Below are 13,438 nucleotides of genomic sequence, written 5' to 3' on the forward strand. Positions count from 1 at the left end.
TGGCAATACTCTCTATCCCCCAAGTGATCTATACATTCAACACAATTCCTATAAGAACCCCATCTGACTTCTTTGTAAAAATTGACAAGCTGTTTCTAAAATGTATATAAAATTGTGAGGTTCCCTGAATAGCTAAAACAATCTTGAAAAAGAACAAAGTCAGAGGACTCACTCTTTTTGACTTAAAAACTTACTACTGGGCTTCCCTGGTGGCACAGTGGTTGACAGTCCGCCTGCTGATGCAGGGGACATGCCACAAAGGTAGACATAGAGATCAAGAGAATGGAATTGAGATCCAGAAATACACCCACACATATATGGTCAATTGATTTTCAGCAATGCCAAACGTATTCCACGGGGGAAAGAATAGTCTTTTCAACAAATGATGCTGAGAAAACTGGATATCCACCTGTAAAATAATAAAATCGAAACATTATCTCACCCCAAATATACAGATTAACTCAAAATGGACCAAAAGCCTAAATGGAAAAGCTAACACTATGAAACTCTTAGAAAAAACAGAGGGATAAATATTCATGAAAAAGACTTTAAAATAACTTGAAGGTGTCTTAAAGATGCTCAAAGAACTAAATGAAGGTGTGGAGAAAGTCAAGAAAATGATGTATGAAAATAATAGAAACATCAATAAAACTTATTTAGAAAACCTAAATAGGAATCAAAATGAAACTCTGGAGTAGAAAAGCACAAGACAGAAGAAAGAATCAGGGAGCTTGAAGACAGGACAATTGAAATTTTTGAGTCCCAGGAACAGAAGGAAAAAAGATTGAAGAAAATTGAACAGAGCCTAAAGGACCTGTGGGATACCATAAAACAGAGAAACATATGCATTGCTAGAATGCTACAGGGAGAAGAGAGAAAAAAGGCATAGTACTTGAAGAAATAATGACAGAAATTTTCCAAATCTGATTAAATACATGAGTATAAAGGTCCAAAAAGCTCAATGAACTCTAATAAGGATGAATATAAAGAGACCCACACCAAGACACATTATAATCAAACTGTCAAAGCCAAGAACAAAGAGAGAATCTTGAAAGCAGCAAGAAAGAAGTGACTTGTCACATACAAGAGATCTTCAAGAAGGCTGTCAGCAGACTGCTCATCAGAAACTTTGGAGGACTTCCCTGGTGGCACAGTGGTTAAGAATCCGCCTGCCAATGCAGGGGACATGAGTTCAAGCCCTGGTCCAGGAAGATCCCACATGCCACAGAGCAACAAAGCCTGTGCACCACAACTACTGAGCCTGCGCTCTAGAGCCTGTGAGCAACAACTACTGAGCCCGCACACTGCAACTACTGAGCCTGTGCACCTAGAGACCATGCTCTGCAACAAGAGAAGCGACCACAGTGAGAAGCCCACACACTGCAAGGAAGAGTAGCCCTTGTTCACCACAACTAGAGAAAGCCCTCATGCAGCAACAAAAACCCAAGGCAGCTATAAATAAATAAATTAATTAATTAATTAATTAATTTTTTTAGAAAAGAAAGAAACTTTGGAGACCAGAAAGGCAGTTGGTTGATTTATTTGAAAGCTAAAAGAAAAAGAACCCATCAATTAAGAATCTTATTTCCAACAAAACTGTCCTTCAAAAGTGAAAGAGAAATTAAGACATTCACTGATAAACAAAGCTGAGGGAGTTCATTTCCACTAGGCTTGCCCAGCAAGAAATGCCAAAAAGAGTCCTGCAGGTTGAAATGAAAGACACTAGATAGTAACTCAAAGCTGTATAAAGAAATAAAGATCACAGTAGAGGTAAAATCATGGACAATTACAAAAGCTAGTATTATTGTAACTTTGGTTTGTAACTTCACATTTTGTTTTCTACATAATTAAAGAGATTATTCAAAATGTTAGTTCATGCTTTTGGAGACAGAGTGTATAAAGATGTAATTTTGGAACATCAACAACTGAAAGGAGTGGGGATAGAGCTGTAAAGGAGCAGAGATTTTGTATGCTATTGAAGTTAAGATGCTACAAATTCAAATTAGAACATTATAACTTTAAGATGTTAAATACAATCCCCATAGAAACTACAAAGAAAATAGAGATAGAATAAACACTAAAGAAAATGAGAAGGGAATTAAGACATTTCACTACAAAAAAATCAACTAAACACAAAAGAAGACAGTAATGCAGGAAATAAGATGGGGAAAAAAGCTATAGGGTATATAGAACACAGATAGCAAAATTACAGAAGTCCCTTCTTATCAGTAATTACTTTAAATGTAAATGGACTGAATTCTCCAATCAAAACACAGAGATGTGAATAATAGATTAAAAAAAAATTTTTAAGATCCAACTAAAAGCTATCTACGAGAGACTCATTTTAGTTCCAAAGATACAAACACATTGAAAGTGAAAGCACAGAAATATATATTCTATGCAAATAGTAAGCAAAAGAGACTGAGAGTAGCTATACCAATATCAGACAAAATAGACTTTAAATAAAGTTTGTAAGAGACAAAGAAGGACATCATACACTAATAAAAGTTTCAATACAGCAAGAAGATACAACAGTTATACATTTAAACGTCTAATAATAGACCACCAAATTATATGAAGCAAAAATTGACAGAATTGAAGGGAGAAATGGACAGTTTTCCAACAGTAGTTGAAGACTTCAATACTCCACCCTCAATAATGATAAGTAAGGAAATAGAGGACTTGAATAACACAATACACCAACTATATCAAACAGACTATGCACAACACTCTAACATCAGAATATACATTTTTCTCAATTGCATATGGAACGATTTCCTAGATAGACCATATATTAGGTCACAGATTAAATTTCAATAGATTTTAAAAGATAGATATCATACAAAGTATCTTCTCTGACCCCAAGAGGATGAAGCTGGATATCAATACGAGAAAAAAAAAATTTATAGTTTTAAGCATTTACATTAAAAAACAAGGAATATCTCAAATCAACAATCTATCTTTACAACTTAAGAAACTAAAAGAACAAGGTAAACTCAAAGCAAGCAGAAGAAAGAAAATAATAAAGATTAGAGTAGATATAAATGAGATTGAGAATAGAAAAACAATAGAGAAAATCAATGAAACCAAAAGCTGTTTCTTCAAAAAGGTCAACAAAATTGACAAACATTTAGCTAGACTAAGAAAAAAAGAAAGAAGTTTCAAAATTACTAAAATCAGAAATGAAGTGGCAACATTATTAATGACTCTACCGAATAAAAAGGATTATAAAATAGTATTATGAACAACAGTATGCAAATTGGATAACCTAGATGAAATAGACAAATTCCTAGAAACACAAAACCTACCAAGACTAAATCACAAAGAAATAGAACATATGAATAGATTTATAACTAGTAAGAAGACTGAATCAGTAATCAAAAATCTCCTAACAAAGAAAAGCCCTAGACTTGATGACTTCACTGATGAATTCTACCAAACATTTAAAGAGGAACAGATACCAATTCTTCTCAGATTTCTCCCAAAAAATAAAGACAAGGGGACACTTCTTAACTCATTCTATACATTCTATCAGCATTACCCTGATACCAAAGCCAGACAAGGCCACTACAGGAAAAGAAAACTACAGACCAACATCCCTCAGGAACACCGATGTAAAAATCCTTAACAAAATATTAGCAAACCAAATTCAGCATCATATTAAAAGGATGATACACTATGACCAAGTGAGATTTATTCCTGGAATGCAAGAATGACTCAACTTATGAAAGCACATCACATTAACAGAATGAAGGGGAAAAAATGCTAATCTCAAATAATGCAGAAAACCTTTGACAAAATTTAACACCCTTCCATAGATGGAAAATTCTTCAACATAGTACAAACCATACATGAAAAACCCATAGCAAAAATCATATTCAATGGTAAAAAAGCTGAAAGCTTTTCCTCTAATATCAGGAACAAGGCAAGGATGCCTGTTCTCATCTCCTATTCAACATAGCAGTTCTATTCAACATAGAAGTTCTAGCCAGAGTAATTAGGCAAGAAGAAAAATAAAAGGCAGACAATTGGAAAGAAAGAAGTAAAATTATCTGTTTGCAGATGATATGGTCTTACATGGAGAAACCCTAAAGATTCCACACACACACAAAAAATTGTTAGTATCAATAAATGAATTCAGCAAAGTAGCAGGATATAAAGTTGACACACATAAATCAGTTGCATTTCTATATACTAACAATGAACAATCTAAAAATGAAAATAAGAACGCAATTCCATTTACAATTACACCAAAAAGAATAAAATACTTGGGAATTAACTTAGCCAAGAAGGGGAAAGAATTGTACAATGAATACTGCAAAACACTGCTGAAAGAAACTAAAGAAGTTATTTTTAAAAGTAGAAAGACATTCCATGTTCATGAATTGGATGACTTAATATTGTTAAGATGTCAATACTACACAAAGCAAGCTGCGTGTTCAATGTAATCCCTGTCAAAGACCCAATGACTTTTTTGCAGAAATGGAAAACTCCAATCTAAAATTCATATAGAATATCAAGGGACATGAATAACCAAAACAATCTTGAAAAAGAAAAAAACAACAAAGTTAGAGGACTCCCAGTTCCTGATTTCAAAACTCACTACAAAGCTACAGTAATCAAAATAGTATGGTACTGGTATAAAGACAGGCATCTAGACAAATGCAATAGAATAGAGAGCTCAGAAACAAATCCTCACATATATGGTCAAGTGTTTTTTTACTAGGGTGCTAAGGCCATTCACTAGAGAAAGGACAGTCTTTTCAACAAATGGTACTGGGAAAACTGGGTATCCACATGCAAAGAATAAAGTTGCACCCTTAGCTAACACAATATACAAAAACTAACTGAAACTGGATCAAAGACCTAAATGTAAGACCTAAAACTTTTAGAAGAAAACACAGGATAAAAGTTTCAAGACATTGAACGTGCAATGATGTCTTAGATATGACACCAAAGGCACAAGCAATCAAAGAAAAAATAGACAAATTAAACTTCATGAAAATTTTAAAAATTTGTGTATCAAAAGACGCTGTCAACAATATAAAAAGGCAACACAGAGAATGGAAGAAAATATGTGTAGATCATGTATTTAATAAGGAATTAATATCCAGAATATATAGAAAACTCCTACAACTCAACAATAAAAAAACCCCAAACAACTCAATTTAAAAAATGCACAAAGAACTTGCGCTGCCATTTATCTAAAGAAGATATATAAATGACCAATAAGCACATAAAAAGATGCTCAACAAAACTGATCATTAGGGAAATGCAAATCAAAACTACAATGAAATACCATCTCACATCCATTAGGATGGCTACTATCAAGAAAATAGAAGATAAATGTTGGAGAGAATGTGTAGAAATTGGTACCCTTGTATACTGTTGGTGGGAATGTAAAATGGTGCAGCCACTGTGGAAAAAATTGATGGTTTCTCAAGAAAATATTACAAATGAATTACCATATGATCCAGCAAATCCACCTCTGGATATATACTAAAAAAACTGAAAGCAGCATCTGGAAGAGAGATTTGCTGGATTTGTTCATAGCAGCATTTTTCACAATGGCTAAAACATGGAAGCAACCCAAATGTCCATCCACTGATGAATGGATAAGCAAAATGTGATACATACATATAATGGAATATTGTTTAGCCTTAAAAAGGAAGGAAATTCTGACACATTCTACAATGTGGATGAAACCTGAGGGCATTGTGCTAAGTGAAATAAACCAATTACAAAAAGACAAATATTGTATGATTCCACTTACATGAGGTATACTTAGAGTAGTCAAAATCATAGATACAGAAAGTAAAATGGTGGATGCCAGGGACTGGGGGTTGAGAATGGGAAGTTATTGTTCAATAGGTATAAAGTTTCAGTTTTGAAAGATGAGAAGAGTTCTGGAGATGGATGGCAGTGGTGGTTGCATAACTATATAAACATACTTAATATCATTGAACTGTACACTCAAAAAGTTGTTAAGATGGTAAATTTTATATTACATATATTTTACCACAATAAAAAGTGAAGAGAAAAAAAAGAAAAGGAAGAAAAAGTAGGCAAAGGATCTGAATAGACATTTCTCTAAAGAAGATACACACATGGCCAATAAGCACATGAAAAGATGCTCAACCTCACTAGTCATCAAGGAAAATGCAAATCAAAACCACAATGGTATACAACTTTACACCCACTAGTGTGTCTAAAATCAAAAAGTCAGATAATAACAAGTGTTGGTGATGATATAGAGGAATTGGAACCCTTATACACTGCTGGTTGGAATGTAAAATGGTATAGCTGCTTTGGAAGACTGTCTGGCATTTCATCAAGTGAAAAATTATAGAGTTACCATTTGACCTAGTAATCTCACTCCTAGATATATATTCAAGAGAAATGAAACATATGTCCATGCAAAAACTTGTATGTACTATTTATAGTTGCATTATTCACAATAGCCAAGTGCCCATCAACAGACTAATCATAAAATGTGGTCCGTCCAAAAATGGAATATTATTCATCCATAAAAAGGAGTGCTGACACATATTACAGCATGGGTAAGCCTTTAAAACGTTATGTTAAGTGAAAGAAGTTAGTCAAAAGTCCACATATTATATAATTCTATTCATACCTATGTCCAGAATTGGATAATCTAGAGACAGAAAATAGCTGAGTGGTTCCAAGGGCTGTGGGATGGGAGGATAGGGAGTTGATAGCTAAATGGTACAGCATGAAAATATTCCAAAATGGATGGTGATGATGGATGCTCATATCTGCAAATATACTAAAAACCACAGAATTGTACACTTCAAGTGCGTATTATGTAAATTCTGTCCCAACAGAGCTGTTTTTAAAGATCTTTATGTTTACCAGTTCACAGATAATACAAGAGACAAAAAACAAGTTAAATAATGCCACAAGAAAGCAAGGACACAACTCACAACATGGGAAATTCTACGGACAAATGTCCAGTTCCTCAAACAAATCAAGGTGTAGAGGGAAACAGAAAGAAAGCTGCCACAGAGTGTGAATCTTAAGAGACATAATGAAATGCATGATGTGGACCATCTATGGATTCTGATTCCAACAAACTTACTATAAAAAGAATATCTTTGAGATAATCAGGAAATTTTGATATGTTTAGTAATTAGTTTTGGTTTTTGTTGGCTATAACAATGACATGTTGTTGTTTTAATGTCCTTATTGGTAGACATGCGTGCTAAGGTAGTTATAGTGGGAATGATAGGAGGCCCAGGATCTGTTATGAAATACTTTGCAAAGCTCTTCTTCCCCTTCCTTTCCTCTCTTTTTCCTTCCTAAGTGAACAAAAAGTCCAAATGCCAAGAAGGCAGGTGTCTGTGCTGTGGGGGTCATGTAGCCACAATGGCCCCAAATGGCATCCCGGAGTGCGGGCATTGTCGGTGTGCCCAAGGGCTGGATGGATGTATGGACGGGCACAGGGTGTCAGAAGCATCCATGACAAGGAGAAAGTTAAGCAGCCCACTATGGAAGTCACAGCCAAGGAGGGGGAGGGCGCGTATGTAGGAGGATCGAGCAGTGTGGGTGTCAAAACATGAACAGGGTGAGGAGGGAACCCACGTGGGGAACAGTTGGGCAGAGTCGTCGAAATCCAGGCTTGGTGAGGAAGGTTTCCACATACAAGGAAGTTCATCACATAGGTAAAAACATTAAGAATAATGGGAGTCAGTTTTCTCATTGTTGGAGAAGGGAGTCCCTTATTTGTTACGGCAGCACAGGCTAGACTGACTGGTACAAAGGGAATTTCAAAATAACAACAGGGCTTTATTAAGTGGAGGGATGGGTGGGGGCTTTTTGTTTTCTTAATTACGCTGAGAAGAAAATAAAAACCTGATAAATGTGGATGTTGGATGGTTGTCATGGTTTGGTGAGTTTAGGAATGCAAAAGCCCCTGTACATGCTCTCAAACATGCCGTAACCTGAGACCACATTAACGAAGCCCATGGAATACCCAGCAACGTGCGGCAGTAGCTTGTTCAAATGCAAGCACGGTGCCCACATCACTTTGCTGGCCCTTCAAGGCCAAAGTGATGAATCGATGATAAATGACTCAGGGAATAATTTTAGACACAGAGGGCTGACTAATGATTCTGAAAGATGTTGAAAAGAAAAAAAAGTGCACCAGACTCCATATCTGAGGCTGTTCCTACAGACCCACTCGCCGGCTTCTTTCCAGCTGCTGTTTTCTAGGGTGGGTAGCCTCAGCACCTCTGCAGGAGTTCAGAAGCCCTGCCACAGTGATCCTTGTCACCCACATTTCCAGCACCTCCAGGCACCCTCGTCTTGAACAATCAGTGCACAGTGGGAAGGCACATAGGTTGGTATACTCTGGAGTAAATTTAGACGTAGAACTGTTTTGCATCCTTATTTATCTGAGTAATCTGTTCTGCCAAGTTTCCGCCTTTATAGTCAGGGACCAACCAATTACCATGAAAATCAGATGAATAAATATTGAAGAGAATGTGTTCATCGTCTATTTTGGTGTCCTCACAGCAAGGAAGTGACATTACGTTTTTAATTAAGTCTTTCATTTCCATTTTCTTTTTCAGCTAAAGCTGTCCTCCATAGGATCAATTAAGCTAGATAATCAGATCCAACAAAAAGCCCCCCAAAAGAACAGTTATTAGTAGGTGTGATTTACAGATTTTCCCAACCATACTGCAAATTTCTCCCCCAAAATTAAAGCTGTAGAGATAGCACAGCTTGGGGTGTTTGGGCTTGCTCAAACAATGTCTTCTATATTATCTTGATACTGGTTCATGAATGTATAATATATTAGTAGTAGTACGTATCTTTTGTAAATCATCTTTTTGTCTATAAGGACTGAGTGAACAAAAAAATTAATCGTCTTTGATCTATAAGAGGGTATAATTTAGCTAAATTTTAACTTTAAAAAACTACCTAAAATTTTCAACTGAAATACTTATATTCTCATAAGATTTCTATTTCCCTCCTATTTTCCTTTAGATAACTACAACTAATTTAATAGGCAGCCAATGCAAATGGAAAGAACTCTGGACTGAGTCTGTGTAGAAAATCTCATTTGTGACCCCAGGTCACCTTCTTCGGTCCTCAACCACCTAACCTGAAAAAGCCTGAGGTTGATTTATGTATTCAGTTATCTAATGCTTATTGAACACCAGCTATGTGCCAGGCACTATTCTAGATGGTGGGAAATACTGCAGTGAACAAGACTGCTACCCTCATGGAGATTATAGTCTTGTGGGGGAAACGAAATAATAAACAAATTAGCAAATAGACGAGTGCTTGTTTGTAATAAGTGCTTAAGGGTAAAAATAAATCAGGGTAAAGAAACAGGGGGTATCTAGGGGATTCTATTTGAGGTAAAATGGTGGGGGAAGTCTCCTCTGACCTGAGTAAGCCTAGATCATTGTAAGAGGTGTGTATAACCACATAATCTTGACACCCAAACCAGATGAGCACACACAAGCGAAGGAAGCAAAGACAATGAAGACAGATTTCTCTTATGAACTGTGCCTGAAAAAATCCTAAATGAAATATTAGGACTCCAAATCCATGATTAGTATGTCAAGACCAAGCAGGGTTTATGCCAGGATGCAACATCAGAAAAATCTACCTGTGTAATTTCCCACATGAATGGACTTTAGGAAAAAAATCATGGCATTATCTCAAAAGCTGCTGAAGAAGCATTTGATAAAGTTCAATACCTATACATGATAAAAGTAGTTGGGCAATTAATATGTATAAATAGGTAATGAGAGCAGAGATTGCCCTTAATTAACTGGCTCACGGACATATCCCAGGTGCCAAAAACAATGCCTGGATTAGTAGTCATCCAGTACATATTTGTTGAGTGAATGAATGAATGAAGTCTTTTAGGTTGATAAGGATATCTACCAAAAGCTTACATCATCCTTAAGGGAACAAAAAAACCCTCAAACATTCCTTCAGGTTGGAAACTGAACAAGGGCGCCCTCTCCTGGCCAATGCTTAAAGGTGCCCTCTAAGGTCTGGGATTGGAAGGCAGGCGAAAAAACTGAGCGTTTGCAATGTCAATGACCGCTGGTCCAGTAAAACGACCACAATCAGCAAAATTTCCAGGCTCAAGATCACACTACTTTCCTCTCCCTGCAGCAACAACTACTGAGAAAAAATGATAAAAAATAACATACCACTTACAACAGGAACTAAAACTAGACACCCTAGGAAGTAACCTAACAATGGAAACAGAAGAACTTTCTGGAGAGAATTTTAAAATTCTAACAAAAGACATCTTAAAACTAAATAAGTGGAGACATGCCATGTTCATGGAGGTGATGATTTAATATTAAAAAATGTCAGCTCGCCCCAAATTAATATGCAAATTCAGTGCAAGTCCTATCGAAGCCTCAGCATGTATTTTTGGTGACTTGATAAACTGAATCTAAAATCAGAACAAAGAATAAAGGTCTGAGAATAGCTAAGACAACTTATAAAAAGGAGACTCAAGAGGAAGGACGCACACCACCAGATATTAAGACAGTTTAAAGCCGTAACGACTAAAGTAGTATGGAGTTTGCACAAGGAACAGACAGTCAAATCAGCAGAACAAAACTGAGAGTCCAGAAACAGACCCATGACACAGAGACTTAGTGTGTAATAGAAGGAGCAACACTACCACAGAGAAAAGATGAATTATTTGGTAAATAGTGACAGGAGAATTGGCTCACTACATGGCGATTTTTTTTTTTTTTTTTTTTTTTTTGGTGCTAGGTGGGCCTCTCACTGTTGTGGCCTCTCCCATTGCGGAGCACAGGCTCCGGACGAGCAGGCTCAGCGGCCGTGGCTCACGGGCCCAGCCGCTCCGCGGCATGTGGGATCTTCCCGGACCGAGGCACGAACCCGTGTCCCCTGCATCGGCAGGCGGACTCTCAACCACTGCGCCACCAGGGAAGCCCTACATGGCGATTTTTAAAATGTTGGGTCCTGGGCTTCCCTGGTGGCACAGTGGTTGAGAGTCCGCCTGCCGATTCAGGAGACGCGGGTTCGTGCCCCGGTCCGGGAAGATCCCACGTGCCGCGGAGCGGCTGGGCCCATGAGCCATGGCCGCTGAGCCTGCGCGTCCGGAGCCTGTGCTCCACAATGGAAGAGGCCACAACAGTGAGAGGCCCGCGTACCGCAAAAAAAAAAAAAAAAAAAAAGTTGGGTCCTATCTTATATCATCTTCCAAAGTAACTTCAGTTGGAATTGAAAGGTAAATGTGAAAGACAAACAATAAAGCTAGTAGGAGAAAATACAGAGTACCGTACATCTGTGATTTGTAGGTGAGAAACCTTTTAAAACTCAAAACTATAAACCATAAAGGGGAAAATTGATGGATTCAGCTACATTCCCCCCAAAAAAAGACTTTTATCTGATGAAAAATGTCCCAGACAAAACTGTCTGATAGGTGAAGATGTGGGAGAGTACATGTGGAGATTCTATTGCTGGAATAAACTCAAGAAAACTCAATAAGAAGATTAAAAGAGAAACATGGGGGAAAGATAGGAACATAAAATTTATGGAGAAACCTGTTAAAAGTGCAATCAAAGAATTGCACAGCAAACAATGAGACATCACTTCACTCCCCACCCACACCAGATTAGCAAAACTAGAGAAGGGGTGGGTGTGGGACCCTCACATTCTGCTGCTGTGCATGTCAGTAGCCCAGCCATTCTGCAAGCAGATGCAACCCCTGATGACATTAAATGTATGTACATCCTGTGATCAAACACTCCTGGAATATGCCCCAGAGACACCATCCCAGGTGCAGGGGAAACAGGCACGAGGTTTGCAGCACCCTCAGTTTTTCAATCCTTCACAAGAGAGCTCAGGAAGTGATGTGCAGACGGGGTATCCAGTGAGCCCCAGGTGGCCCACCTAGGTAACAATTCAGTATACGGAAGGCACCACTGACATCTTAAAAACATGTACCGAAGGGAAAAAGAAAGAAATGATCTGTGGAATAACATCATGTTTGCAAATTTCTGAAACACACAAACACAAAATATGTTATTTTCCCTGGTGTGTGTATATGTAAAAAACATCCACACAACGAAAGAAGGTGAATTGGATATATGTTACATTCACGGGGAGTGGTTGCCCAGCTGGAGAGTGGAAGAGAAGAGAAGGTGCCGAGGTCTAGGGAGCTGAGGTGTGCAGGCAACTTAGTCTAGACACCTGAGGCAACAAATCATCTCAGGTAACACCGCCTCTTTCCCCAAACACACACAGTTAAATTGTGTCCAAGTCCAGCTGAAGACTGTCTTCATCCCTACCTGTCAATCAAAAAATGCAATGTCGGGCTTCCCTGGTGGCGCAGTGGTTGAGAGTCCGCCTGCCGATTCAGGGGACGCGGGTTCGTGCCCAGGTCTGGGAAGATCCCACGTGCCGCGCAGCGGCTGGGCCCGTGAGCCATGGCCGCTGAGCCTGCGCGTCCGGAGCCTGTGCTCCGCAACAGGAGAGGCCACAGCAGTGAGAGGCCCGCGTACCGCCAAAAAAAAAAAAAAAAAAAAAAAAAAATGCAATGTCCTTCATAGAGAACAGACTTGTGGCTGCCAAGGGGAAGGGGAGGTTGGGGAGGAAAGGATTAGAAGTTTGGGTTTAGCAGATGCAAAGTAGTATATATAGAATGGATAAACAGCAAGGTCCTACTGTATAGCACAGGGAACTATATTCAGTATCCTGTGATAAATCATAATGGAAAAGATTATGAAAAAGAATATATATATATATATGCATAACTAAGTCACTTTGCTGTACAGCAGAAATTAACACAACATTGTAAATCAACTACACGTCAATAAAATTTTTTAAAAACACAATGTTCTTAACCACTATTGAGATAACTCTACCTGCTGCTTTGTTTTCACTGGATAAAAAAATTTTAAACAACAATCCTGGAATTTACTCAATGGTTAGGCTAAGGTAACTACATTTATTAAACTTAGTAATTCTTGGACTGTGCCAGGGTGAAGTCAAATTTATTTATTGACTGAAAGATGGTATATTCAGTCAACCCCATAGAATTATTCAGATACAACTGTACTGCCAGGAAGAGCCCAAATCACTGTCATGAGGTATTACTTCTCTGGGTGGGAAAGCAAGAGACTAATTCATAGGAGGCTTACTTACTGCTTCATCACATTTCATAGCCTGCGAACAAAAACTGGTGATTCAACTTGTAGAGATATTTGAGGTAAATATGAAAAGCCCAGGAGCCCTGTACTTCATTGTGCACTATGAATGTATTTGGAAGGAAAACTTTCTCAGTTTTTGTATTTATTTTAAAGAAAATGAGAATTAAGGCTTTCAACCTGGGCCCTGGGGATTTCCAAGTTTTATAACTTGCACAGGGGGCCATGACCATGGGCTCCTGTAGCCTGGCTCTGGCCTG

The 13,438-nt window shown here is 37.9% G+C and overlaps 1 protein-coding gene across 5 annotated transcripts in view; it reads right to left on the minus strand.

The window, feature by feature from the left end:
• SHC3 (SHC adaptor protein 3) overlaps window positions 1-13,438 on the minus strand; it is a 156,552-nt gene that overhangs the window by 21,302 nt on the left and 121,812 nt on the right. The window lies entirely within an intron of this gene.

This window comes from Kogia breviceps, chromosome 8 (genome assembly GCF_026419965.1).
Source record: "Kogia breviceps isolate mKogBre1 chromosome 8, mKogBre1 haplotype 1, whole genome shotgun sequence".
NCBI lineage: Eukaryota > Metazoa > Chordata > Mammalia > Artiodactyla > Physeteridae > Kogia > Kogia breviceps.